Source organism: Balaenoptera acutorostrata, chromosome 8 (genome assembly GCF_949987535.1).
Source record: "Balaenoptera acutorostrata chromosome 8, mBalAcu1.1, whole genome shotgun sequence".
Lineage (NCBI taxonomy): Eukaryota > Metazoa > Chordata > Mammalia > Artiodactyla > Balaenopteridae > Balaenoptera > Balaenoptera acutorostrata.
The window spans coordinates 48885837-48911112 of record NC_080071.1 but is presented as its reverse complement, the minus strand read 5'-3'; positions in this window follow the sequence as shown (position 1 = coordinate 48911112).

Sequence of the window (25276 nt, the reverse complement as noted above, 5' to 3'; positions counted from 1 at the left end):
GGGGCCATCTGCGAATGAGCAGAACGCAGGCTTTCCCCTGCCCCCAAGTCGGCCCTGTCTCCACAGCCCGGCGTGTTCCAGGCCCAGGAACATGGGGCTTACGTTGCAGTTCAACCTGGATTCCAAACCCATTCTTGTACCTGCTAGTTGTGTAACCAAGCAAGTTGCTTACTTTTTCTAAATCTCAAATACTTTATAATAAAAACTTTAAACTACGTACTTTTCAGATTCACTTATAGCTCTAAATACCATGACATGAACAACTCTGCTGTCATTCAGTTTTATCTAAGTTATATCCAAATGTTTTACAGTAATTTCCACTTTCCTACCTAAGTCATCATGAATGTGATTATTCATCCATTTCGTTTTTGTCCTTACACGGGGGTACTTCCAGATTCTGTGGGTCCTGAAACTTATTCAATTTGAGAGGTCTTCTATAAGAAAAAGACTATGAAATAAAAAATACAAATTTGGTATGCGTGTTAGTATTTACTTAGAGTGAAAGAAGTAATAAATTTAAGTATAAAAACCTGACAAATGCCATAAATATAGAAATTTTTTTTAACCCAGTTTTAACCAATCTTTTTAATGTTTTTGGCTTCTACTAGCATACTTTTTTCATGTTATATTTGAATTTTGGTATGATCGATAATTATGAAAAATATACAAAACTAACCTAAAATTAAGGCATAAAGAAGAGCAATTTAAGTGGATTTTTAAATGGCTGCACTTTCATATTGAGCTTTGCATTTGTACTTTATATGCTGACTGATGCATATGTGCACAGTAGTTTTGTTATTGGAATACTAGCTTTTTCAAGCAATTTTGCTGCATTGGTGGAATCTTGCATTTTGTTTGCTCTGAAAGCACCAGACTGTCAGAATAAGATAAAACAGATGTGCTAAAATAGAATGCAATACATTGATATGCATAAAGCAAGCATTTTCACACCCTGAAGTACTTCCTGTTTTTACTACTGTTACAAATTGTATTCTATAAGTAGAGGTAACTGACAATTCTATTTAATGTGCTTCCCACCGAAAAACAAAAAGAATGTATGGTGTATTTACAATTGTGTGCACTGTCTCATCAAACATTGCTGACAGAAGAGAACTTCTATCAATATATATTTTGACTAGGCATCAGTGAGAACCTAATGCTCCCATTCAGTTGCACACAGCTGATGACTGGAAGAATTTTCCACAGACTAGTTTCTGGTTTCATACATTTCAAATCTTGTATTTTCTCCACTACCTATATAATTTCATTACAAGGCACACTGGACATGTTCATGTTAATAAATAAATTTTAGTCTTGAACCTTTGTGTTATGATGCTGGATCGAGTCAGTACTCTGGGTAGGTGTATTTCTGGAAGCTATCCCTACACTAGGCCTGCTAGCGGTATCTTAACTATATGTGGAATGGACTGTGAACCACATAAATATACCACAGCAAATCAAAAATAAATGTATCCCCAACTCAGCTTCTTAGTTGGATCCCCAAAATGCCTGTGGCTTCTCCAACACTACTGGACCATGAGGGAAAGTGTGACAAAGAGGAAGTCAGATGGAAAGTGACCTTAACTGATTACAGTTAAAATAGCTTATCTTTGTAGATTTTACAAAACTATGATTATGTGCACAAATTGCTAGGGCACGTCCTAGAGTTCAGGAGGTTAAATCTACTCAGCTCTTACACTGATTACCAACATGGTCCTCTTTAAGGAATTCCTGATTTCCGGTATTGGTGTGTTTCTGGGACAACAGGATGCTGATGCCATTCTTATTTCAGGAAGTAAATAAATGCAAAGACTGTATGGAGCTGTTCAGTATCATTTGTAATTAATGAATCTTCATTCTTAAATAACAGGTGTTAATTTTTTTTTAAGAATTATTTTATTAAATCAAGCAGGTCCAATGCAGTATTGTCACATAGATGCTCGCTGTCAGTTTCCCCCCTCTCTTCTTTTTTACACTCTTTCAGGGTAAATTTCATCAATTTCTTCATGTTGGTCCTCATTGATCTGTGAAATATCCATGTGTCTGCCCATGCCTTTCCCTCCAGCTAATTTAGATTTCATTAGATCCATTCAATAGTAATAAAAATGTACATTTTCCAGTATACGCAATGTATCAGAGACAATGCTAAGGTCCCAGAGTATTATTGAATTTATTTAATCCTTAATAACACTCTGAAGTATTATTACTGTTTTCCCTATTTGAAGAAATGGAGACAGAGAAAGCCTAGATAATTTACCCAAGTTTACACAGCTAGTAAGTGTTCAGAATTAGAATTTAGAGCTGCATGACTCCAGATTTGTGATCTTAACATATTATACCATATTATAGTATATCATTTGTTTAGAATCCAACTATCTGCTCTTTAATGTGACTACTTTTAATCTGATTAATTTATACTAGTGACATGTACAGTATAATCTTTACTGTAGCGAAGTGTTAACTATAATCACATTATAGCTTTTTGTTGTGTTGTTTACATACTAGATCTTGAGATCCCAAGGCAGCAGGTATTTAGTTTTCTCATCTTTGAATTCTCATCCCCTAGCTCCTAGAGAAAACAATACTGAATGAATGAGTGAGTTAGTTAATTGTTGAATGAATCTAACAGTAGCCAGTAGAGATTAGTGGCTTGACCCAAAAGGGTCACATTGTCTATAGAGAATTGTACAAAATGAGCTACTGAAACTTGGTCGGCTTTATATTATCAGCCTCCACTGGCAATTCTAAACAATGTCAATGACAAAATAATCCTCTCCACCTGGAGGGATCACTCTCACTGTGCCACCTCCTCCTCTAAGCAGTTGATCTCAAATCGGGTTACTGGAGTTTTCAGTGATTACTTGCTGGCAGTTTGGGGATTGTCTTGTTGGTCACGTCCTCTTGGCCTCCCTTGATTTTCTCTTGCACAGCTTCCCATCTCTTGCAGGTTTGAGGCTGTTGGTGGTTTGTTCCCACACATTTGTATATTGCCGTCTAGTTTTGTTGTAGATACTGTCCATGGGTTTTTGGTTTTACTCTCTAACTCTTCTGTCCATTCTTATATAGGTTTTCTGGAATATCCAAAAACTCTGCTGTCTCTACTTCTGTCATCTTCCCCGAATCCCCCTGGGTATTTTCATTTTTAATCTTTGTTGATATGAAATGTGAGAATGGTGCCTCATTGTTTTTAACTTTTTATTACTTGATTTTTAGTAAGCCTGATAATTATTTTATTATGTATGTATTTATTATTGGCCATTTGTATTTTTTCTTTTGTATATGGACTGTTTGTAGTTTTGCCTATTTTTCTGTTGGAGTCTTTGCCTTTTTCTTAATATGTAAGAACTCTTTTTAAGATATAAATCTTAATTCTTGTCTATCACATAACAATAATAATAATAATTTTTAACAGTGTGGCATTTATCATCTAAATTTATTTTTACATAATATAGTTTTAAGTGAATAAATTTCTCAATTTTTTTCTATGTTGTTTTTGGTTATATTTAGAGAGACCCATTAACACAACATTGTAAATTAACTATACTTCAATTAAAAAAAAAAAAAAACTGGAGAGACCCACCCACTGGTTGGTAAAGAGCTTGGTAAGTTTTACTGATGAACAATATTTAATTAATGTCAATTCAGGGTGAAGAACAATGAAATCTTAGAAAGCAGCACATTTTCTTAATGGGAAATGGCCCCAAACAGTGTTATTCCTATTCGTAGATGATTTCTACATGTTCTGATCTATTAAACAAAAAATAACTAAGGTTTTTGCAGTGACTCATTATTTAAAGACTTCTTTCACCTATATAATTTGAGCCTCACAATAATTCACATTCTTAGAAAAATAACTGCCTAAAGTCAGCAGCAATAGATTTCTTTTCCAAGTGAATTCTGCCTAATTATAAATCTCTCTTGTTGTTAAGGGATCTGAAGGTCAGTATTAGCAACTAGAGTAAAAAAAGTCAAGGACAAATTAGTTAGCAGACATTTGCCAGGAAATGGATTGTTTGCAGATTACTTGGCATAAATCCCTGTAAAGAAGCAAATCTGCCCCCACCCCTTTACTCTGATTTTCCTGCTTGCTCTGTTCCAAAGAAGCAAATGTTTAGACACATTTGAACCATCAAAACTAGCAGTTTCTACTAATCTGAACAAAATAAGTTATAAAGACCAGATGATATTTGAATATTACCCATTTTTTCTATAGCTAACAAGATCTTTATATTTTAAAAGTATTAAAGAAGATCACCCTTTTATAGGGTTTTTTCTGTTTGGTATTAAGTTAAAAGTTTAACAAAACTGTAAAACAATTTGGAGAGTTATTTCTTGAATAGAAGTTTTGTTTTTTTTTTAATGTCTCTAAGTCAAAGTTCCTATGATGCTGCAATTCTGGTGAGTCAGAAACAAACCATATTTGGACTTTCAATTTTCTCCTTTCATCATGGCTTCCTCTATCTTTTTTTTTCAAGCTCAACAAATGTAAAATATTTTAATCAAGTGAAAACAGACGAAATGTGACTCATTCTACTTCATTCTACTCGGCTAGGGATTGGCTTGCTGATGTCATCCCATTCTCTGCTGCCAAATCATTCTAAGGCAAAAAATCAACCTAGGGGATCCTGCATTTCAGTGTAGGAACTAAAGCATTCTGTTTTAAACTCTCTTTATCTCCCCTTTTCCTCTTTTTTTGTTTCCTTTTAAAAAACCTCTTGAATAATTTCATACTTTGCTTATGTGTCATACCACATACATTTCCTTTCATCCCCTGTGTCTCCATTCCACTGCTTAATATATATTTCTTCTGAAAACTGTTTGCTATGCTTTATGTAGGAAAAAGAGCCATAAGATTTATACTTAGCAGCTTGAAAACTCTGCTCACTCTCTTTCTATAGCCTCCCTTTCAGGGCTGGCATTACTCTCTGCCTTTATCTAACATCTTTATTCTAAGAGCTCTGAAAGCTTTACCTTTTTACCAACCATTTTAAAGGACCTGACTCAAATTCAGCTTTCAGCTGACAGCACTCCTCAGATGTCCCACAAACATCTTTAATTCAAAACATTCAGAATATTCAAAACTGAATTAATTATTCCTACTGGGCACCCAAACCTGATTTTTAAAATAATTTTTCATCGTTAATATTAATAGCTTCATCGTTCACCCAGTCACCAAAACTATGTCCCTGAAGTATTTTTTAAACTCTTCCCTCTCCATGATCCTTCCTATTGAATAAGTGTTCAAATACTATTGCTTCTTTCTCAGAAATAACTCAAGAATTCAGTCCCTTTTTAATTGTTAAAAGGAAGGACTTTGGAACCAGGTTTAAATCCTGTCTCCACCACTACTATCTGTGTGACCTAGCCTGTTAGTTAAAACCTTTCTGGGCCCCAGTTTTCTTGTCTATGAAAAGGAAATAAGTGTAGTACCTATATCATAGGGATTATGGATTTAGAACTGTACTTGGTATATTGTAAAGTACTCCATAAATATTAGTTTTTATTATTTTCATCATTATCATCTTCACAGCTTCACTCACTTTTATCTCTTGTCTAGAGTATTGAAATGGTCTTTTTTAAAAAATTAATTAATTAATTAATTAATTTTTGGCTGCATTGGGTCTTTGTTGCTGCGCACGGGCTTTCTCTGGTTGCAGTGAGCGGGGGCTACTCTTCGTTCTGGTGCGCGGGCTTCTCATTGTGGTGGCTTCTCTTGTTGCGGAGCACGGGCTCTAGGTGCACGGGCTTCAGTAGTTGTGGCTCACAGGCACAGTAGTTGTGCCCATGTCCCCTGCATTGGCAGGCGAATTCTTAACCACTGTGCTACCAGGAAAGTCCTGAAATGGTCTTTTAAGTAGGCTTCTAACTCCAGTTCTTACCACTCAATTTCCTAATCTGAGTAAAGTGTTTATGTAGGTGAGGGTCCAGTCACAACAACAGAAGTTATACTAAGTGTGTCAACATAGAGAATTGAAAAGGTATTGAATAATATTTATTAGAGGACTAAAAAAAAAAAAAAAGAAGTAACCAGAGGAATAACTGCAGAAGCTGCTACCACTCCTAAGGCTGAGGGAAGAGAGGCATGAGTCTGGGGTTTTCAGAAACTGGATGAATAAAGGAAAGGCCCTGTGAAAGGGACTCAGACTTGGAGGAAAGGGCACTACCTGGAAGGTACTGGTACCGCCAAGGGGCCTCATGAGGAAGGTTTGGGAGAGCCAAAAGAAGCCCGAGTGCCATGGTAGAGTGACTGACAAAACCATGAAGCAACCAGAAAGGAGACAGTCCCGTGTCCCTTTTCCCAGTCTTCTAGTTTCCCTCTACAGTCCCCTGTTGACAGAATCTAACAGAACCAGCTGGCAAAAGAGAGTTATTTGCATAGTTCCATCACTAGCATCCCAGGAGAGAGTATAGAAGGATGCATTGGAGATGAGAGTCAATAACTTAATAACCAATACTGTATGCTTTCTAAAATACAATCTCTCCTCCTCAATTTGAAAACATTCGGTGGCTCCTCGTTGCCTAGAGTTTTAGACTCCTCACTCTCTGGTCAAAATCTACTTTTTCAGCTCTTTTTTCAATCCTCCCTTTCTTCCCTTATTACTATCCCCACCCCACCTCCTAACTTCCAGCCGCATCTTCACCATGCCCTTTACTGTGCAGTCCTTGATTCATTCTCCTGAAGCATTTAATACTTCCATTGTCTTAGTCTGTTGCCTCATCTGACTTTTTTTATATTTTGACAAAATTGTGTCCATCCTTTAAGAGTCAACTCTTCCATTAAACTGAGTTCCAGACAAAATTATTGACCCATTCCTTGGTACTTCCATAGATTATCTGTTCATTCATTCAGATCAAGTGTGTATTGACTCCATATCATGTTATAGACATTGTGCAAAGCATCATACAGACAATGATGAACCAAATGCCCATGGTCTTTGCTACATGGAGTTTCCTGAGGAAATGACTTTTGAACTGGGATTGGAGGGAACTGGGGTTGAGACATCTAAGAGAATTGAGAGGACTGTTGTGTAACTGAGTGTGGAGGGTAGAAGTAAGGGTTAACTGGAAAAGTACATTGACACTCTATAGCATACACATTCTAATCACAGTCCTAGGAAGAGAGGAGAGGAAAGAGAAAAAGACAATGGCTAAGTTTTTAATAACTTCAACCCTTAAAGGCTAAGTCAAGTGGAATGAGTAATCAGAGAGGCAGGATTAAAAACAGAAACAGTGAGAAAAACATTTCAAAAAGATGGAGTAGGGGCTTCCCTGGTGGCGCAGTGGTTGGGAGTCTGCCTGCCAATGCGGGAGACACGGGTTCGAGCCCTGGTCTGGGAGGATCCCACGTGCCGCAGAGCAACTGGGCCCGTGAGCCACAATTGCTGAGCCTGCGCGTCTGGAGCCTGTGCTCCGCAACGGGAGAGGCCGCGACAGTGAGAGGTCTGCGCACCGCGATGAAGAGTGGCCCCCGCTCGCCGCAACTAGGGGGAGCCCTGGCGCACAAACGAAGACCGAACACAGCCAAAAATAAATAAATAAATAAATTTAAAAAAAAAAAAAAAAGGAAAAGAATAGCTTTATTGTTAAAAAAAAAAAAAAAAAGACGGAGTAGCTACAGTGTGGAATGCTGCTGAGGTTTAGTAAGGTGAGCATGCAGACTTTTGCACTGGACTTAATGACCTCATAGTGATCACAGGAGACCTTTTTCAGTGGAGCAATGGCACCAGCACATAGAATAGAGAGAAGAATGAGGGAATGAAAACGGAGACAGCTAACGTAAAAAACTTGTTAAGAGGAATTTGACTTGAAGAAGAAAGACCCAGGGCACGCACTTTGTTGTATTAGAGTTATTTTCCAGCTTTTCTAACCAGATACAGTGTGCACTTCCTGCAGGCAACTTCTATAAACTTAGCACTTAGACCAGAAACTGGCACCTACTCGATGCTTGTTAAGGAGTTGTATGACTGATGAAGATTATTAAAGGGGATTAATTAAACTGTAGAATAGCAGAGTGTCTTAGTCTGTTTGGGCTGTTATTACAAAATACCACAGACTAGGAGCTTATAAACAACAGAAATTTATTTCTCACAGTTTTGGAGGCTGGAAGTCTGAGATCAGTTTGCCTGCATGGTCACGGTCTGGTGAAGGCCCCCTGCTGGGTCACAGACTACTTGTTGTATCCTCACAAGGTAGAAAGGGGCTAGGGATCTCACTGGGGCCTCTTATAAGGGACTAATTTCATTCATGAGGGTTCCACCCTCATTACTTAAGCACCTCCTGAAAGCCCCACCTACAAATACCATCACATTTAGGGGTTAAGATTTCAACATATGAATTTGGGGTGGTTATGCACATTCAGATCATAGCACAGTGCAAGCTTTTTGTAGCTTAGGTTTAATAGAATAGAAGCTAAAATGTTTGTTAATTTTTTTCCCTGAGTTATTTTTGGCCTAATTTTGAAGATATGTTTCAATGATTCAAAAACATCTTGCATATTAAAAGGTAAAAATAGAAGTTAGAGGACTTGATTAGAAAATAAAGCCAATTTTTTGAATATAGCACAGTGCAATAAACTTCACAACTCTAATCCACATTCCTGTTAAGTTTGAAAAGTCATAGGTGTACCCTAGTTTAATTCCAACTTAACATATGCAAGAAGAAAACTAAGCTTTGTTTGATCTGCAGTGGTATTACTAGTTTCTTTCAACATATATTCTCCAATGTTATAGGAGCAAGTATCTCAATTTTTGTCTTTAATTTGCATAAAATCCAAGATTATGTTTACAAAATCACTTTTGCTATTTTTAAAAGTATAAATTTGAATTATGTGTAAAAAATATCTGCAATATTACAAGTCAAGGGATTTTAATTTAGGCTTCCAAGTTTAATATTCCTAGATGCTCTTATTGAATTGTTGCTCACAATACAATTGAAAACAAATTATCAGAGGACTTTGGGCCCAATTCTACACAAAATTGTCAAATATGTGATATTGTTATTAAAACCTTTCAGCATCACCTTTCATAGCCTTGTCGTCCCCTGTGGCTCTTCTTCCCTTTTCTGCTTCCCAATCTTAAACAACTTCCACAAAATTGCTGTCAGAGTGACTTGGTTGGTCAAATACTTTTTCAAGTGAGTTATAAATGACAAATAAAGATTGGTGGTCTTTCCTCCCTTCCCAGTGGTTACTCAGGCTTGGTTCTAACCCTTAATGTTTTTAACAGAGAACCACCCCTTAGCTCAAAGGACTTTTATTCATCACAGGGTGTATTTTGGAAAAGAAACTTCTTATTTCCTCTCAAATCACAACATACAGGCAGCTACTGTTTCTGCCTCTGCTTGCAGCTGGCCTGGAGGGCATGTACATCCAAGATGAAACCATATGTGCCCTCTGTCTGACCAAACTGGGTGTAGTGCCTTCAGGAGTCTAAAGGTGCTGTAACAGATAAGGACAGAGGAATTTGGTCTGGGCCTCTGTGCTTGTACTCCTTTGTTGAACTAACTCCCCTGAAGCTCCTTTCAGCATTTGGTTCAAGATTGGATACTCTTGCTCTTGCCATCTGCTTGTCTTGTTATAATCACGTCCCTGGCCTTGACATATTTCTACCACTTGCCCTTCTTATGGAGTCCACCAATGAGCCTGAATTCACTCGAACGAGTTCTTTCTCTATTAATTTCCTATTATTGGTGTCATGTCAGGGACTCATTATCTCTACACACCTCCTGTTATCCCTCCTCCGCGCCCTACTCAGTTCCTTTGCTCCCAGGCTGAGATGTGACATACACGCCTAGCAATCATTGGAAAACTTTATTGTGGACCTAAGAGCTGCTAAGAGCAGTTTGTTTGGGGAAGAAGGGGAGTAATTGCTCTTTAAACAATTCATTTTGGGCAACTAGAATTTTGGTGGGATAATACGAAATTGGTGCTATATTATTACTTAAAATCTCCACCAATTTTCTAGTAAAAGTGATATCCTGATTCTAGCGTATTACACAAACTTGTAATTCACCAAAAAAATGTTGATTACTTTTGCTAGCTAATGAATTATAGATCCCTTTTTAAACCTAGAGATCTTCTAGGAATTGTAAGAAATTAAAATATGAGTATAGACAACCAACAATTATTGACATCTACTATTGGCCAGATGTCTTACATGCAGTTATTTTACTAATCTTCATAATTATTTCACTATTTAGGGAGCATTATCTCCATATTATACACAAGGGAAGAGTGCCTCTGTGAGACACAGGTAGCAAATACGGCATGAACACAGGAATCTAAGCCAAGGTCAAATGCAAACTGTGCTGTTTCTGAACATTAACATTCAGTTCAGTTATTTTAGTAGGATCTAAATGTGGTCCATTGTCTCATTTAGAGATGTAGTTTCCCATTGTAATTAAGAACATGGCATTTGGAATGAGATTTCCCAGGTTCTATCCCTTTTCTTCTACTCACCAGCACTGAGGCTCTGAGTACATCACTTAACATACCCAAGACTCAATTTTGTTATCTCTAGGTTAGGGATGGTAATGGTGAAAATGATAATAGTTCCTTTCTTCCAGGATTGTCTGTGCTAAATGAGATAATCCATGTAAAGCAGCATGGTGACTGGTGTAGAGTAAACATAAAGTAATAGTTCTTTTCTTAATTTGGACATTTTGGCTTTTTTTAAAAAAAAATAGCTTTCTTCCCATTTGACTAATAAAATAGGAAGCAAAAAAAACTATGTGTTTGAGGCAGGAGTTTCCATTTTCCTTTGAGAAGGAATTGTGTTTCTTGGCTTCTTTATGGATGCCACAACCTGGAGGTGAGAGGTAGAGGTGACCATCAGTAAAATCCTTAAATGAAGCAAAGGTGATGTGTCACGGTGGTTAGGACAACAGTGTTAGGATTCTGTTTCCTCTTTCAGGATATGAAAAACTACAGAGAATGGAGAATTCTGCAGTAAGATGTGTAGTGGCTTTAACTAGTTTAGAATTCTATGAAGTAAGACTAAGATCTACCAGTAGATAAACACCAAGACCTGGGGTTCTAAATAAATGGTAACTATTTTACCACTTTTCATCCCACTATTTTAAACCCATAGCAGACGTAATTAATCTAACACAACATTCTTTCCTGTTTAATGCATAGATTTGTTCTCAAGCTCTTCCCAGTAAAATGATGCAGGTAGTCATTATAAATCCATCAGGAGTCAGCCCACAGGATGAAACCTATCTGTAGTCTTTGCGGAATGTTCACTTTTTAAATAGTATTGGGACAAGGAATCTAGAGGGAAAATGAATTAAAGTAGGGAACCATCCTAGTGTGGTGAGATTAAAGTTTTAAGATAAAATGAATTTGATAATTTGAAAGTAAGTCTAAGTCAGTTCAATAACAATTACCGAAACACAAACTGGTCTAAAACTCTAAATGAGTAGGGAGTTAGACACACATGAACATGTAATTTAGAAACAAGGTAGGTTGTAGTAGGTGGTGATTAATTAGTCCAGAAAGAAGTCCTAAATATTTTCAACAGTGGGAAAAGTAAGGCACTAAGGGGACATTCAGTCATTATTCATTCAGCAAACATCTTTGGACAAAGCCCTACTTGGTAAATAAAAAGGTGCTTCTTTTTCATTTTTATTTTTGAAATGCTAAAGAGACCTAGACTTCTCCATAAAATAGCATAATTTACTAAATTGGAGACTTAAAAGTGTGTTGTGAAAATGCCTCATTTTTCTGACAGGGATAGTCATGGACCAAGTTCTCCAATATTATTCTCAGTATTTCAGTATTGCTTTTCAGAATTTCAATGTGAAGTATTTCAGTTGTATTGAAATTTTCATACATATGTAACTAATTATATATTCAATTAAGTCTCTTTTAGGCGAATGGGTCACTAGCTCCTCTGGAGTTTGCCTGTGTTACATTTGAGGAAAATAGTAAAATATCTAAATTGGAACAAGAACTGTAGCCATGTACGTAAGATATGACCCTCAAAATTGAAGATGGAATTACTATGTTACAACTGACATGGTGACAAAAATGCTTAATACAGGTCACTTATTCTATAAAAATTAAAAAAATACTGTTCTCTAAACTTGCTGATACATTACAACTTTGGATCTGGTTTTTTGTCTGATTCAGCGGTTTTAGAAACAGTAAAAACTCGGCATACAGATGTGTTCCTATTTGCACAGACTTCAAATCTGCCAAAGCAAATACTGGTCTGCTCCCTGTAATTCTACCACGCCAGCACAGTTTCTCCTGTATTTATGGGATGGGTGTGTTGATTGTAAGTTAAAGCTCTGGTGTTTGGTTCTTGACTACATTGTACTTAAGTTCATTCTATGTTTTTTTGGTTGGAACTTGAAAGCAATGACACTTTTAGATTTGGAAGAGTGCAAAGAAATAAGGCAGGGCAATTATATTATGGTCATGATATATCCTCATTATATATCCTTGACTTGTACACATGTTTGAAGAACTCATATTTTCTCTTGTTTCTAAAATATAACTTTAAAAACTCCATTTCAGATTTATACTTTATCTGTACTAGTGGGAAGTTACTGAACTTGAATTTTATTTTTAACATTTCCATGCTACTAGAGGAAAAAATATTTAGCAGGGAAGAGGCTTGAAATCTATCAGTAATAATATTGTTCTAGAAATAATAGAGCTGTTAAGCAAAACTCTTTTGAGGAATAGAGAATTTCATTTAAATATTGGTAAATTTAAATGTAACAAGTAATGAAACATGAATGATTGAAATTGGTCTTGAGAAAAGTTTAATAAATGAGCTTTATGTCTCTGATCCCTCTTTCCCTTCCCCTCATCCTCATTTCTACTTTCTGGCTGAATCTTCCACCAAAGATAATGATTTTTATGAGGATTCTCAAATTCATCATGCCCACTGTGAATGTATCATTTTCCTCAAAGTGAGTTATGGAATCTCATATTTTAATCTATCTCCTTAAATTTACCTTACATGCTTATTTATGTACTGCTCTTGTCATTTCTTTCTTTTGCTCAGTAGCTCTCACATTTCTACATTAATTTTAAACCTGTAGAAATTAATTTCTACTGCTTCTGAATATGAAACCTCTGCTTGTTCGCTTATTACAACTTGAATAAATAAATGTTATTCCATCCTCCACCTTTCCCTGCACTTGTTCTCCTCACCTCTCTCTTCCACTCGTTCTAAATCCAGCTTTTTCTCACGACCCCGTCTCACAATCTATGGCTTTTTAATGGTATAATTCAGTTGATTTACATTTCCTATGTCTTAAGTTTTAACATTGCATCTCATTCTTTTGATTTTATCCTATTTTTCTGTTTTTTCCTTTTTTATTTTTTCAGAGAGGGGGTTAGTGGTTTTGGTTTTTGTTTACATTCTACTCCCCCTCACCCAACTAGATTGTATTCTATGTGTTTAATTTCTATTTTTAAAATTATCTTCCTAGTTTTTTACACATATATTAAAATTAACAGTCTAAAGAAGTTAATATCTTTAATGTCTTACCAACTAAAACAGCAGCTTAAAATGCTATACTCCCCAAACCCTATGTGTATGTGCATATACATTATATTTATAATGTTTATATATATAATATATTTATATAATACATAAAATACAATACAACATATATAATGTATATGTATTATGTTATCTAATACATGGACTATGTATTATATATATTGTATAATACATAGAGTGTATATATTTATCATGTTATATTATACATTGCATACAATATAACTATATTATAGATGACAATATGAAATGATTATATAATTTTAGTTTTATATTGTATTTATTAATCCATTGGAATTTTTAGAAATTGTTTTATATGGTCAGTGATTATTTAGATTTACTCATATGTATACTGTTTTTCTTTGCTTGCATCTCAGATATCTTTTCTGAGATAACTTTTGTTTTCTTCCTACAGTATATCCCTAAAGTGACTTACACTGGTTTCTATTTTTGCTGTTGAGAAATTAGCTCTTAGCTTATTTGTTGTTTTTTTCACAATAATTTGCCTTTTTCTCATGCTGCTCTTATAATATTATGTCTTTGGTGTGCTGCAGTTTCAATACAATGCACTTATTTGTGAGTTTCTTTTTATTTATCCTGTTTAGGTTTTTAAAATTTCTAACTTTGAGGATCAGAGTAATTTTCAATTTTGAAAAAACTATTGGCCATTATCTTTTTGAATATTGACTCTCTTCCATTCTCTTGAGTTTCTCCTTCTGGGATTCTAATTAGTTGTATGTTAGAACTTTCTTATTCTAACCTCTATATCTCTTAATGTCCCTTTCATATTTCTCATTGTATTGTTTTTGTTAATATTCCATACTGGATATTTTCTTAAATTCTAATTTCCAATTTATTAATTTTCTCTTTAGCTGTGTCTAGTATGTCTGCTTTTGGATTAACTGAGTATTTTGTTTGATTTCATTTTATCTCCATTATGGACTTTTTATTAATACCCATTTTTAATATTTTGTTAGTGGTTGCTCTAAGGTTTATAATATACATTTTTAAATCAAGGTCAACCTTCACATGTAGTATTAAACTTTACAACAGTACATTTTCAATTCTTCTTTCTCATCTTTTATGCTATTTTGATCTTATAGCTTACTTTTCCATGTGCTATAATTGTTATTATTGTTGATTTAGGCATTCAGTTATATTTTAGGGTAAAAATGATAAAATAGCATCTTTTATATTTACCATAATTTTAACCATTCCCAGATATCTTCATTTCTTTGTGTAGACCCAAGTTTCTGTCATATTCCTTATGCCTAAATAATTTTGTAGTGCAGTACTTCCAGTAATGAATTACCTCTGTTATTGTTTGTCTTAAAAAAGTCTATATTTCTTTTTTGTTTTAAAAGATATTTTTGCTGGGTAAATAATTTTTGGTTGGCATTGTTTTTTCTTTCCTTACTTTAAAAGTGTTATTCCACTTTCTTCTGTCTTGCAATGTTTCTGATGGGAAATCTGGTGTAATTCTTTGTTCCCCTTTATATATTATGTCATTTAAGCCTGGCTGCCTTGAAGATTTTGTTTTCTGTCTTTGATTTTCAGAAGTTTAAAGATGATGTGCTTGTTTGTTTTTCCTTTCTGGTATTTGTCTTGTTTGGTGTTCTCTGAGCTGCTTGAATCAGAGCCTTGTATATATTTTATTACTTAGATGAAGCTCTCAACCATTATCTCTCCAAATATTTCTTCTGTCCCATTCTCTTTCTCTTCTTCAGTTTGTTTTGCAACCCTATCTTCTTTTCATATTATTGGAATCCAAGCTGCTTGGCTCCCTTGTAACCTCATCTTTTTTCGGGTTAAGGAAAAATTATGATTTTGAAGATTCTCTGGGTTTTACTTATTATTAGGATGGGAACGATGCACTTATTAGCTTTCTACTTACTAGTTAGAAGCAAGAGGCCCTCTAGTTATATATTTCATTTTGAGATATATTTAATGGCTTTGAGCAATGAAAGATGTGAAAATTAATACATCTCATCTTCTTTCTACCTTCTTTCTTTTCCAACTCCTTAATTTGGATTAGTTTGTTACTTCATTTATTTGTTTGTTTGTTGTTTATACCATCAAACTTAACTTTTTTTTTTTCCTTTAGCTAAATGTTTTCAGTTTTTAGCACAATCTTTTCACATTGTACCTCCCTTTCATCAGCCACCTCTTGATTGGCTGTTTTCATTATTGCAGATTTTTGTTTTAAAAGTATTATTTTGCCACTTTTCCTTCCCCTCAGTATTTTGTAGACATCACTTCATTTTGTTCTGGTGCTGAATATTACTGTGGAAAATTTTCAAGCCAAATTGATTTTCCTCCTTTGTATTGGACTTTTTCTTTAAACTACCTCAATATTCAGATCATTTTTTATTTACCATGGAAATTCAGTAAGTCCGCTAAGATATGACCTTGTGTTGATTGTCCAGTAACAACTTTTGTTATGATATATATCTTCTTTTTATATGTGTATTAAAGATGTTCTCTTTATTAAAAATGTTTTTTCTCTCATATACTCTGTATATGTTTTCTGTTCCATTAGTTCTTTATTTTTTAATTGATTAATTTTTTTTCTTTTTTTAGAAATTTTATTTATTTATTTAATTTTGGCTGTGTTGGGTCTTCGTTGCTACACGTGGGCTTTCTCTATTTGCAGCGAGTTGGGGCTACTCTTCATTGTGGTGTGCGGGCTTCTCATTGCGGTGGCTTCTCTTGTTGCAGAGCACGGACTCTAGGTGCACGGGCCTCAGTAGTTGTGACACATGGGCTCAGTAGTTGTGGCTCGCAGGCTCTAGAGTGCAGGCTCAGTAGTTGTGGTGCATGGGCTCAGTTGCTCCTCAGCATGTGGGATCTTCCCGGATCAGGGATTGAAGCCGTGTCCCCTGCATTGGTAGGCAGATTCTTAACCCCTGCACCACCAGGGAAGTCCCCATTAGTTCTATTTTTAAAATCAGGAGCACCAATTATGTATATATTGAATCTCTGATTTCTTTAGTCTTCCAATATCTATTATTGTCTTCATATATTTTAATAACTGTATTATCTACCATTTCATTTTTGTGTGAGTACCTTTAACCTGTTCACTGTCTTTCTGTTTTCGGTAATAATTATTCCATTGCTTTTACTTTCAACTATGGCTTTCATTTCTAAATATTTTCATATTTATCTTCCATTTCCTTTTTGAGCACTTATAAACTCATTTTTCATCTCCTATAGACAGGTAAACTTTTTGACTCATAATTTATTATTAGTATAATTTGTTAATAAAAATATCACACACTAATTTTATTGACAGTCTGAAGAATTCTTTGTTTAAACTATGCCTCTGTTTTTTTTTTTTATGTGTTCTGCTGTTCCTCTTCTACTTTTTGCTTGCATTCCTTTTCTCCTTTTATTTTTCAGTTTCTCTTTTTAGTTTCCATGCTGGCATTAATGGGGCTGGAAATTAGTTGAAAGATAAAGTGGAGAAAGAAAAGTAGTAGCAAAGAAACAAACTGTAAGGGCCTCTCGCTTTGATTTGGATTTCTTATTTTGAGCACTCTTTCAGAGTGAATCTTCACTCAGTTTTCAGCATCCGTGAGGGTGGCATGGCTGGCAGTGATGTTTACAGGGAAGTTCTTCTTCCTACTCACCTGTCCTTTCCCCACAGACTTTCTGAGCTTTGATCTGGTAAAATTACAGATCTTTTGATTAAGTGCTATGCTACCTCCTTATATAAATGTGATATATACATGCAATAATTGAAAAAGGTAGAAATTATATGGCTAAATAACTACCCTGTGGTGATATTGTATTGTAGCTGAGGGAATGGACTCTGGAGTCAAAGGTACCAGAGTCTGAAACTCTGATCTAACCACTGTCTTCGCCTGATTATACTTAACCATTCTAGGCTTTGGTTTTCTTAACTTTGAACCTATTTCATGCATCATGTTTGTATTAAATGATATAAGGCCCAAACAACACTTAGTAGAATGCCTGGCACAAAAAGTATTCAATACATTTTATTATTATTATTACTATGATTAATTTTTTGTTTTTATTATATCATTTTGCTTTTAACTACTAATTCCTTCTTACTTATAAATTTGCAAAATCCTTGCCTACAAGTTGCTAGAGCAAACATCTTCCTTCATCTCATCTGGTTCACCTTTTCTTAGTCATCTTTTTTCTTTTTCTCACCAATATTCTTCCGTATCTAACACTTGGAAGCATTCTGTTTTTGATAGATTGTATATACCAGGATCCTGGCAAGAAAGAGATGAGATCCTCCAGGGGTATAATAGAGGATGATGAATGAAAACATTTACAAACATGTGGGAAGGAAAGTATAGTCAACAACAAATGGTAAAGCACCCAAGACCTGTGTTTATCTTTCTTAGGCCTGGAAAAGGAAAAGAGGAGAGCAGTTTTTGGAACCTGGGGAGATGTTGCTATAGGAAAAAGCTACCCCACAGGAATGCAGCCATTTTCTAACCACAGCCTGGCAGGCAGGGCCCAGAGGAATAAATACTCTGACCTCATTCTCTTCCTGCTTTCCAATCCCCTACTGTGCTTCCCAATGGCCAGACCATAACAGACCAAACCAGAAGATGAGGCTGTCTGTCTGTAGGTGCAACCTGTAAATGTCAGCCTCTTGGGGCAAAGAGATGTACAAAGAAAGATGGAGAATGAATCTGATGGGGCAAATGGAGAAAACAAAGTACATTTGTTGCTTTCTTTGGGAATTTATTATATCAGGATAAATATTCTAACTGTAGAAAATTCTGTAGAGCCATATCTGTATATAATTTAGACTTTAAATTGAACATCCTTTTTGACCTGAATTTTTAGAGTTCTGGCTGTTTTTTTTAAAATTAGCCACTCTACTTTGTGTTTTGAAATAAAAACAAGCAAACATAACTTTGTGGGTTGTTCTGTATTTTAAAGAGAAGAGAAAAAACTTGACTAAATGCTACCTTAATAAACCTTACTCTGTAGATGCTTATGGCATGATCCCATGGTTCATCCCTCTTGCTAACATTTATGAGATAGTTTTACATTTAAGTTTTTAATGACCACTTATATGTGGATTATATAAATTTTTGCTAAATAAGAATAGAATTAACAAAGCACCCAATCTTGCTTTTTCATCATGGGCCTGCTCAACAATTCATGTTTATGGGACTCCAGCTCACAAAAAGTTACAAAAAGAATTGGTCTTGCTTCTTTCTCTTGAACCATAATCTATTGAAAAGACAGAACATCATGTGAAAACATAATTATAGAAAAGAAAAAATATTAACATGGCTCAATGAATGAATACATAAAGTAGTTGATGAATAAATTATAAATTAGAGTAGAGTTACTCCGAAAATAAAAGTCAACAACTCTCTCTTAGTTTCCAGCTTGGAATCTAAAAACTGACTATTGCTGAAAAGAAAAATTAGTTTATATCTCAAGTTGAGAAATGGGTGGCCTGATGTTGACCATCATTTCTAATGATTGTTTATTTTTATCACTTATGTGTATCCCTCAAGAGGGCAACTTATATATGTTCTATAACAGTAGGTAAGGGGTTGATTTTCAGACCTTTAATTTTTTTCCATCTACTATTATGAAAGCAATTTCTGGATGATTAATTGACTTCTCAGACATATCATTAATAAATGGCTCTGGTCAGTATGTGCCTCCCATCTGTCAACAAACCAACAATTAAAACTTTTTCTAGCTCCTCCCATTTTTCTAGCAAATCTTCTACCCTGCCTATCCTTTCTCACTGGATTTTTCCAAAAAGTGGTACCTGCTACCATGTTTCCCCTTTTGCTATCCACATTTCATCCATTTAAATATGAGCTTCATATTGTTTCATTTTCATAAGGTTTTTGCTCATAATCAAGTAATCACAGATTGGTGGTAAAAGATCTCACTTTACTCCAGCAGCACTGCCAAAGATGAGTGATTGCCAGACTAGATTCTATACTTGCAAGTGTATTCATTATCTTAATATCTATATACCTTTATTATATAAAGATAATAATATTTATACATTCAGTGTCCATGTGGAAAACTGATGATAAAGAGTAATATACACTTCTTTCAGGTAAGAGTGATGTACTCCTAGATCTAAATATATATCTTATTAAAGGTCAAGTTTGCAGAATGAAAAATAGCAAGGGCCTATGAGAAATTTCTGCCACATAAAAGAACAGTAATCTGAAGCCTCTGGCCAAACTGGTCATCTCTGTTTCTTAGGGATATCAAGCAGATCCTATCTGAATGCATTTGTATGAGTTTTTGCTGGAGTTTTCTTCCTCTGGTAATTTTCATGGCTAGCAACTTTTTGTCATTTAGCTCTCATTTTAAACATCATTAGTAAACTAACTAAACCTAAATAAACGTTCTTTTAAACCAATTCAACAGCTTTAACATATCTTTTCCTAACCACAACAAAGCACATGCACGTCTACAGGTGCCTTATCCACCACCCAGAAACAGAGAATCTTTCCAGGAACTCTTTCTACCTTCCTTTATTTATAATATTGTAAATTGGGGAACAGCTTAAGTATCTGACAACAGGGGAATGGCTAAATAAGTTATAGATTGGACTATGATAGAATATGGTATAGTCACTAAAAGAGCTGTTCATAGAATTTTTAGTATATCATTAAATGCTATCTCATAGTGTTAATTGGGAAAAAAGTAGTACATCAAGCAAGAGATTACATGTAAAATGTATTCTCAAATGAAAAAATTTTGAAGAGAAATAAATATTGTATTAACAATGATTATATCAGGGATTATTAAGTGAAATCATTTTCTTTATACTTTCTGCATTTTCCCTTTCCTAGGCATGAGGGAAGCATATGCTACTCTTGTAAATGTGAAAATTACATACTAGATTAAAAATGTAGAAGACATGCTTAGATCATGGTGTAGAGCAGTGTTTCTCAAACTTGTGGTTTGGTCTCAGGAGCGCTTTTCACTTTTATAATTATCAAGGACTCCAAATAGCATTTAGTAGATTATACCTATTGATATTTATCATTTTAGAAATTAAATCTCAGAAATTTTTAAAAAGTTATTCATTTAAAATGACAATATACCCATTTTATGTTACCATCAATGATGTATTGTTATAAAATAACTCTATGTACCAAAATAAAAACTTAATGAGAAGAGTGACATTATTTAAAATTTTTGCAAATCCTTTAAATGTCTGGCTTAATAGAATACAGCAGATTCTCATATTTACATCTGATTTCAATCTGTTGCCATATTTTGTTGTGGTTAAAATATATGAAAAAACCTGGCCTCAGACAGATATGTGATTGGAAAAGGGAGAACTTCACAGACTCACCCTTACCCCCAACCCCCTAAAAAAAGAATGTCTTAGGAGCACCCAGGAGTACTTAGACCCTTCTCTGAGGTAGAGGAAGAACTGGAAGTCAGATCTAGGTTTGAGTCCTGAGTGATTTACTTACTAGTGGTGTAATTTTGACATTTCATGAAACCCCACTGAACTAAATGTTAGTTATCTGTAAAATGAGATTTGTATCCCACTGTGTCGTTGAGAAAAGTCATTGTCATTGTGGAACTCCTTTGCAGTATCAAAACAAAGACTTGAGATACAATACACGTAAGTTTTCTATTTTCTCTGTTTAATCAGATACTGTCTTTTATAATAACAGTTATGTTTTCAGCTTTCATAGTCATAAATGGTAAAGGAATAATATTTTAATTCTGTGCATTACTTCTAAGCAAATGGAAAATGTCTTTTTTTTTTTTTCAGAAGGCTATCAAACTGTCCTTGTCATTATTCTTACCCATCCTGTGTCTCCAAACTCTTGCTCTCCTCTTAGCTCATTCTGTTAGATCAATGCTCGAGTTGGAAGTTCTTTCTGAGTTGAGGCGATCTAAATGGAACCCTGCCAGACCAAGGAATATTACATTGCTCACTTGTCTTGTCCTTTTACCCATTGAAAATACGCTTTTGGGGCTTCCCTGGTGGCGCAGTGGTTGAGAGTCTGCCTGCTAGTGCAGGGGACACGGGTTCGAGCCCTGGTCTCGGAGGATCCCACATGCCACGGAGCAGCTGGGCCCGTGAGCCACAACTACTGAGCGTGCGCGTCTGGAGCCTGTGCTCCGCAACAAGAGAGGCCGCGACGGTGAGAGGCCCGCGCACCGCGATGAAGAGCGGTCCCCGCACCGCGATGAAGAGTGGCCCCCACTTGCCGTAACCAGAGAAAGCCCTCGCACGAACCGAAGACCCAACACAGCCAAAAAAAAATAAATAAATAAATAAATAAAAATAAAAAAAAAAAAAGAAAATACGCTTTTAATGGCTAAAAATAACTTCAGTATCCACTGTCCATTCTTAAACAAAGAAATGAATAAGGTTTTTCTCAAACAGTCTATTTAATCACCTTTTAAGGGTAGTAATAATGAGAATGATAGCTTATATTTTATTAATTTTTAGAATTTATGAAGCTCATTCATGAATAGTCCCTGTAACAATACTTGGAAATATGAAGGGACGTTTACTATCCCCTTTTGCAAACAAGGAACTGGGCTCTGATGATATATGAGGTCCTCCTCAGGTCAAGAGGTTAATCAGAGACTGTCCCAGGACCAGAGCTTATGTTTCCCAAGGCCCAGTACTGCCAGTGATAATATTCTGTAGAACAAGATGAGTTTTTATAGTTTTTTTTTTTAACCTAAAATCATTTTGATTATACTAGCTATTCATTCCCTCTTTTCAAGATTTGGAATTTGGAACTGTATTTATCTTTCCAAATATTTTAAAGGGCTAGTAACACTCACGGGCTTAGATAAGATAGGGACCTACAGATGTGTGTTTTCTACTTCTCTTTGCTGTGTTGACTCAGGCTGCTGAAAAACCACTTTGGAGTGAGCTTAGAAGATGAGATGAGGTTGCTCTGTGAAAAACAGAATTCAAATCTATGTATGGTTACTGATTCATGCACATTTTTTCTTGAGCTATGTCTTCTTTTGGAAGCTAAGATATGGGTGTGGTTCTACAAGAAACAAAACCATGCAGAGTATTAGAAATGCTTTTATTTTTTGCTACAAGACTAAAGATGTGGGGATATTATCGATATCTTTCTGTGCCTCTCTAATGACAGAGAGTTCTGAAGAATCCAGTACAGTAGTTTATTAGTTTAGTGAAATCATTAAAAAATCATTGTACCCTGAAATATAATAATTACCATAGATATTATCTTGAAATACTGACTAGACCATTAAAAGATAAAGGTATTGTTAAGGTTGGGATTTACTGCAGTTAGCTTTTAAATATTTTTTGCCCCCTCTTCCCATCTCTTTTACTGTAAATACTTTATACTTTAAAAATATTAAGTTTTACCTAATAAGTTTTTAAGTATAAGTAAATATGTTTTACTTAAACACTTCATGCTTTTTAAAACATTGAGTTTTTACTTCCCCACTTTGTAGTGTTAAGTGGCCTATGATTTAACTCTGCTAGATTACCTTCAGTTTCTCTAAGTCACTTGAGTGTTCTCCTGTGTGTCTTCCCTAACCTCCCTTCAGCCAGTCTTTGTTGGAGCGCTATTCATTCTTTCATGCTCTGCTTAAATTCCACCACATCCATAACTTCTTTCCAGATTCCTCATGATTCTAAGTGCTTTTACCCTACCCTGTTCTTCCATTGTTTTGTGTACTTTTATAATAGAACTCGGGCCAGTATTATGTAGATTATAGATATCAGTGCTTATGTCTATTACCACCAAACCAGGTAAGCCCATGGAGAAGCAAGACTAGGTCCAATATATATTTGCATCCTCAAAGTAATCTCCTGACAAATGTGCATTGTATTGAATTGCATATAACTTCTGAAGCCACAACCTCCTCTTCCTTAAGTAAGTAGGATGGACATATTAGGATGAGCGAGGTATATTTGAAATGAGGGTTTTGCGCTCATGCCTTTAGGCAGTTATTTATTAATTCTTCCTATTACTGATGATTTCCATGTCACAAATAATTGAAGTAATTGGGAGAGATTCATAAAAATTGAACAGAATCCAGGATAAATTTACTAAATTAAGTACATTGTGGCTTTTGAAGCCAACTGATGGGCCTTAGAGATTGACTACAAGATGTGAATTAATAAAGGATCTCTTCTTACAAATAAATGTGTGTAAAATTAATCTTAGTTAGGTTTTTTTTTTTTAAATGTTTATTTATTTATTTATTTATGGCTGTGTTGGGTCTTCGTTTCCATGTGAGGGCTTTCTCTAGCTGCGGCAAGTGGGGGCCACTCTTCATCACGGTGCGCGGGCCTCTCACCATCGTGGCCTCTCTTGTTGTGGAGCACAGGCTCCAGACGCACAGGCTCAGTAATTGTGGCTCACGGGCCTAGCTGCTCCGCAGCATGTGGGATCTTCCCAGACCAGGGCTCGAACCCGTGTCCCCTGCATTGGCAGGCAGACTCTCAACCACTGCGCCACCAGGGAAGCCCCTCTTAGTTAGTTTAACAGGGAGAGAATTTGCCAAATGTTTTAAGTGTCCCTTGATTGCTTTAACTATGCATTTATGGAGAAGAGATTTCAGATGTCCCAGGAACAGTTTTCTGGATTCCTCTCATTCCAAAATCATGGAAGTGGAGATGATGCTGAAAGAGAAGACAAGGCACATTTATAAAATTTCACTCATCCAATAATATCTTATGATTGCAATTATTCCAGAGAAAACAAAAGTAAGTCTTTGTAAAACAAGAAAATGAGATCCATGTGTTCCTCCTAATCTCATGAGATGATATCACTCACATACTTAGAAAAATTAAAATAATACACTATTCGACTGGTGAGTGAAATCCTGCCATAGTATTTTCTATGTATTAGGAATAATAACCCATTTTTTTGGTAATAAGTGGTCGTAGGAGTCTTGCTTTTCTTATCCTTGGGTGTCAAGGAGGACTCAGACTTATGTTGCTGCAGTAACTTAAGAACATATTCAAAATCAAGTTTATAAATTGCTTTTTTGCCCACTCTTTTTGTGTATGTGTATGTTTTTGTGTATAGATATCTACACATTTTAATTAAATAGTAATTAGGGCAATGTGTGATAAATATACAGAATGCTCCTGATTTCTAAGCCATATAATCAATGAGCCACTGGGTCCTTGTGGTATTTAAAGCATTGAAAATCTTGGCTACAGAGTGACTAATTTTAATATTTAATTAACTTTAATTACTGTGGTAAGAGCCTATCTTAATTTATATTTGTATATTTATACCAAAGTGAGCTCATTGATTACTTAGAGATATTTAAATAAAAATTATAATTCAAATGCATTATATGTTTTTAAATTAATAATATATTTTAGCTTTTTCATGATTATTAAAGTACTTACATATGACAAATAATTGTGATAGTAGAGATTGTGAGCAGAAGTTTCTGCTTTTCAGCATTAAGAATTGACCACTGCTGGCCATTTCTCATTTGATATATGCATATCATATGGGAGGGATATATGTATATCAGAGGGAGATAGGGATGAATCTTTTTATTACTCATAGATTGTCTAAAAAAGTGTTTTAAAAAATTGTCATTGAATACTCCTGACATATTGATAACTGATGTAATTATTGGTGTAATTATTTTTCATATTCAAACACTGGACACAAATGTAAAATGTAAAACAAAGCTACAACATAAATGACACTTGAAATAGCAGGTTATAGGAAATGCTATACTTTCTCAACAGCCAATTTACAAAAATTTCTTTTATTACCTCGCAAAGGCAG